At 39.6% G+C, this 5,895-nt stretch overlaps 1 pseudogene; it reads left to right on the plus strand.

Moving 5' to 3' along the window:
- The first annotated feature begins 2,584 nt into the window (after positions 1-2,584).
- On the plus strand, positions 2,585-3,876 carry LOC148043606 (adiponectin pseudogene; annotated as a pseudogene).
- Positions 3,877-5,895: the final 2,019 nt, after the last annotated feature.

Here is a 5,895-nt window from a genome sequence, read left to right on the forward strand (position 1 = left end):
CAAAAAACAACACTGTAAAATACATTACCAGACTGTATCAAGTAGCATATTTAGAAATAAATTAAATGTGGCATTAGATATTGAACAAATATATATTCTAGAAGAGGATAATTAGTTCTTTCTTCTCATGACTTTCTACGAAATATATTTTAACATGGTAGGAGAAAGGAAGAATAGCAGGTTATTAAAAATATAATTATAAAGTTGAATTCTTCATTGAACCTGGGGAAGAAAAAAAATCCCGTTTACAAACATTAATTTGAACATTCAAAAATTACTAGTCAATATAGTAAAATAAAACCCAACAAATTAAGTATGATTTCTTTAAAAAAGAAGTGGGGATAATAAAGGAGTACAAGTTTAAAAGAAATACCATAGACTAAGTAATTCAAAATAAAATTAAGTTTTTTATTTAATTTTGGGTTTTGGGGAGGAGTTGTACAGACTTTGACAAAAAAACATGTATCAAGAATTTACTGGTGCAAATCAGTGTATCCTTTTGATGTGTATAATTATTATTTTAGTTATATATATTTTAGTTATATTCAATTCACAACTTGTGCTTTGACAGATTTCCATCTAGTTCTAGAAATATGGTAATACATTTTATATAGACAAATTATGGTTATCACATAGGAGAACAATGTATCCTGAACAAATTGTGATTGTTATTAAATGTTCTGGAAAGTGAGTAGAAGGATACATGTCAAATATCAATGATACAAAAGCTGTGATTTAGGCAGGGGAAAATCTGTATCATCATCATTGTTCTGCCTACTCAGCACAGATAATTTCATCACAATGGGTCTCAAAAGTTTTATCAGTATATGGATTTAGCCTTGTCCAGGATGAACAGATATCATTCCACCTTAATAATGACACACAGTTCTCCTTGAGTAGCAGTTAGCACATCAGAGAGCCAGTTGGTTTTGTATAGTTGCTTGTCTCATTCCAACAAGTTCTTGATTTACTGCTGCCAGGGCATTAACAGTAGTGTTCAAGACTGTGAAATGAGATCTGCAAATTCATTAACTTTAATCATGATATGCCCCACTCCAGCAGGGGAAATTAAAGATACTTCATAGCCCCAGTATTAAAAAGCATTGGGGTTTTTGTTGTTTTTGCCATCTACAGTACCTTCCAAGTATAATAATTTAAAATGGCATTAGTGGGCAAAGTATATCAGTGATTGCATGATCTCTGTAGATAAAATAAATGTAAATAGATCAATGAATAAGTAAAAGTGGGCAAAGTGGCTTTAAAATAATAATGCAACCAAACCACCCCCAAAGTAAAAGTAAAGGTTCCCCTCACACATATATGCTAGTCGTTCCTGACTCTAGAGGGCGGCGCTCATCTCTGTTTCAAAGCCAAAGAGCCAGCGCTATCTGAATACATCTCCGTGGTCATGTGGCCAGCATGACTAAATGCTGAAGGCGCACAGAACACTGTTACCTTCCCACCAAAGGTGGTTCCTATTTTTCTACTGGCATTTTTACATGCTTTAGAACTGCTTGGTCGGCAGAGGTTGGGACAAATAATGGGAGCTCATTCCGTTACGTGGCACTATGGATTCAAACTGCCGACCATTTTGATCGACAAAGTCAGCGTCTTAGCCACCGAGCCACTGGGTCCAAAACCATCCCTATTAACATCTTTTTATGCAACTGGGGGGGAAGGCAAGACCACACATATGTTCCAGATACTCCCATTTGGTGCATCCATTTGCAATCCTGAAACATTCTTTCTTTTCAAAGTAAAGTGATTTTTCTGTTTTCCCAGTATTGTTCACCTGTTCTTTCCATCTTGGGAGGCCTTCTCTCCTTTTTTTGTGAGATGTCCCCGTCCCCCCACCCCCCAAAAAAAACCTGCTGATTTGACTGTCAGAACAAATAAGGATGTTATGCAAACACAAATATTAAATATCTACTACCCATATGTTGCCATTCATGTCATGACTGGTTATGATACATACTGGCATTTTTATCCTTCCTCCCTGTCATAAAAGCAATATTATGAGAATCCTTATCCTTGTCATTACCATGAAAAGCTTATCATCAGTTAAACAGGATAAAGAGATATGTTTTTCTTTTAATAGCTTCCTAAAAGCATCTAGCTGGTGATAATCACGTCCTAACAAAGTTCCTATATATAATGGGAAACCACCATGTCCATGTACTGGCAAAGGAAAACAAAATCAACTATTATATCCCTTATTTATTAATACATACTTATGCATCCATAAGAGGTAACTATTTATGAGACTTCATGTTTTGCAGAAATTACTGGAATCAAAATAAATGGCAGACTGAAAAAGATGCTCATTTACGTGATAGAAGATGGTCAAGGATATCTTTATTCTCTTTCTCATTTAAAATAATGCTTACTGTTTCTTCTGCTACTATCAGCACTTTGGTTTTTTGATAATATCCTTTATTTTCTATTGATCCAAATCCACTGTTGCCCCTCAAAGAATTATCTTCTGCCCCATCTACCACTTTTATGGGCAGATAATAGATTTTTCCAGGAATAGCTGGGGAATCCATTCCCATTTGCAAATGCTACTATCTCCTCCATTAGGTAAATGGAGGAGATAGTAGAGCCTGCCGTTCCTCTTGGTAAACTGGATCTCTTACACCAACTAGCACTGGATTCCCATTATAGCTAAACTAGATCCAAGGCCATATGTGCCTTGAGGTATACAAATGAAAATTCCCAAGGGATTCCCCCCACAACTTTTGATACAGCTATGACCACAGAACTAGAGGTACAGAGATATTTTGAAATGTCCCTAATAGCACTAGTGCATCTTTAGGGCTACCTGCATTCAATGGTATCTGGCTATTTAGAAACACATTCTAGGAGAGTATTGTTGATAGGAATATCAGACTCATATCCTCTCTACAGCCTTCCTTTTCTATGGAACAATATTTCTCATGTGATTAGAATGGCTCCATATCTTGGGAAGCTAGCAGGAAGTGGGGCAACTGCAATTTCTGATTAATGGGCTCTCATAGCCTCAATAACAGTTGAATGTGGGGATCTTCTTAAAACCTGAACACCAAAATGTACAACTATGAAGAAGATTAAGCTAGGAGTCATTCTATTTGTTCTTGGTGGAGTACTATCACTAAACTCATAACTCTGAAAAGGTGAAGTGCTTGGAATTCATGAGTAATAACCTCTGATAAATAATCACAGGATTCATCGCTAACTATAATATTAGTTATAACTGCTGTTATTGCCATTTATAAGAGGACTTTGGTGTCTTGAAGAGAAATAGAGGGTAATATAATGCAATCAGATATGAGTCTTCAGTTAAATGAGAATGAACTATCCTAATAAAAAAATTCAATTTACTTTATAGGTGGACCGGGTGAAAGGGGAGATAACGGACTTCCTGGTATGCGAGGTCCTCCAGGACCATCAGGTTTTCCAGGCTTTAAAGGATCGAAGGGGGAAAGTGCCACTGTCTATCGATCTGCCTTTAGTGTTGGTTTAACATCCAGAGTTTCTTATATTAATATGCCTATCAAATTTACAAAGGTCTTCTACAATGAACAAAATCACTACAATACCGTCACAGGAAAGTTCCAATGCACCATTTCTGGAGTATATTATTTTGCATATCATCTCAGTGTATATGCCTCAGATCTGAAAGTTAGTTTATTCAAGAAGGACACAGCAATCATAATCACCTATGACCAGTACCAGGAAAACAATGTGGATCAGGCTTCTGGATCTGTTTTACTCCATTTGGAATCGGGGAATGAAGTCTGGCTACAGTTATATGGAGAAGAAAAAAGTAGTGTCTATGCTGATAATGTTAATGATTCAACTTTCATGGGATTTCTGCTTTACCCTGATTTGAATTGAGTTGTAGAAAGGGGATGAAGTAGGGAAGATGGAAAACAGCCAAGCATGATATGGACTCCATTTTTCTTGTAGACTTCTGGTATGTTAGAAACACAAATAGCCTTGGGTGGTTCAAATTTGAATGCTTATTGCTTGCATATTATGATTTCTGTGTGTAAGTCATCAAATATTTGTATTCCTTCACACCACTTCAATGGTTTTCAGTTCATACATTCAGTTGTCGGTTATGCAATAATCAGATACAATGAAATCAAGTAATAAGCATATGCACAAACATGAATACATGTGCACAAACCAGTGGTGGGTTCCGTATCCTGTTGCAACTGATACAGTGCAATGGGGCTGGGCGCCCACCACATGAACGTGTGCAGCGCGCACATTCGTACTTACCACCCACAGCACTCCGCAACCCCTCTGCGACGCTCCAGCTGCTTGGCGGAGCATCGCGCAGAAGTCCTATGCTCCTTGCGCTTGTGCAGAAGCCCTAAAAACTTCAAATACTGGTAAAGAGCGCGGGCAGGCAGGTAGGCCCTCCGGAACACTATACCGGAACAGTACCTGGTGCTCCCGGCAGGTACCAGTACGCCCGTGCCGGGGCATACTGGTCGTAACCCTCCACTGGCACAAACACACACAGACATAAGATTTCAGCCTATACTTACTCAAGATAATGTTACAGTATGTTTATTTATAGTTACATCACAAAGAATAAAAAAATGATTGGATTTACAGTTGTATTAAGCCTTAATGGAGTTTGGTTTTGGATTTGCATATAATATACATACAGGCACTGTGGTTTGTAAACCACATTTTATAGCTTGGCATGCTGTGTGACTTTAGCTAATTGTGATTTATTTAATCAACTATGGTAATATCATGATGTGTGAATCAAGCCAGTGAGATAAAGTTTTAGCATCAAAATTTTCAGAATGATTCTTGTTTAGACCTAAATTAAAATTTCAGTTGTATTTAAACTCATATCTTTGTTCCTTTAATACTTTACCTATCACCTGGAGCCAGCCTCATGTCACCTCCCGGGAAGCCGAAACTAACCAGGAGGGACACGGGTCCAGAACACAAGTGGCAGCACTAAGTCTCCCCATAATCCTGTCCACACCCTCAGGAGTCACAGGATCAAATTCATCCCAGATAGTCTCCATAAGATTAATCCCCATCGACTTGCCTGAATCTACCCAGTCAGAGTCCAGAGCCTGTCCAAATCTGAGCTATTTTGTCCTGCGGATACTGGACGAATTCCTCAACCCTGCCCTGCAAGGGGTCATCCCCAGTTCCTTGATTAAGTAAGGAACGGGTCACCCTAAACAGGGCAGCTGGGCAGTTTCTGCGGATGTGATAAGAGCGGAAAATTTTTCCCATTTTGCCCCTTTTATCGCCACTAAGTAGGACTTAATATGAGTTCTTACTAGTGTTCGGTCAGATTCGGACCGGCTGGCCCTTCAACCACTCTCTATGTGTCTTCTCCGGCGCTTCATCTCCTGGACCTCCTCGGTAAACCAAGGAGCTACCCTGGATTGGAACCGAGTCAGAGGCCGCAAAGGCACAATGCGGTCCAAGGCCCCAGTGGCCGCCCTATCCCAAGCTTCCTTTAGGGCCTGGGTCAAGCTGTGAGCAAGGGATTCAGGAAAAGTCCCAAGCTCCATCAGGAACCTTTCAGGGTCCATCAGGCGCCTGGGGCTGAACCATCTAATCGGTTCTACCTCCCTGCGGCGGGCAGTAGCAGTATGGAAGTCAAGCCTGAGGAGGAAATGATCAGACAATGACAAGGGTTGAATAACAATATCCCCTAAAACTAGATCATTCATCCACTATCCAGAGAGAAAAATCAGGTCGAGCGTGTGTCCCTTGTTATGAGTGGGGTGTCGAATTAACTGAGTGAGGGCCATAGCTGTCATGGAAGCCATGAACTCCCAAGTTGAATTGGATGTCTCGCCAATGGAAGGCAGATTGAAATCCCCCAGGACCATAAGCCTGGGGAAATCAATCGTCAGCCCGGCTAAC

This window comes from Thamnophis sirtalis, unplaced genomic scaffold (assembly GCF_051295495.1).
Source record: "Thamnophis sirtalis isolate CommonGarterSnake01/CBP01778 unplaced genomic scaffold, rThaSir2_p1.2 scaffold_11, whole genome shotgun sequence".
Classification (NCBI taxonomy): Eukaryota; Metazoa; Chordata; class Lepidosauria; order Squamata; family Natricidae; genus Thamnophis; species Thamnophis sirtalis.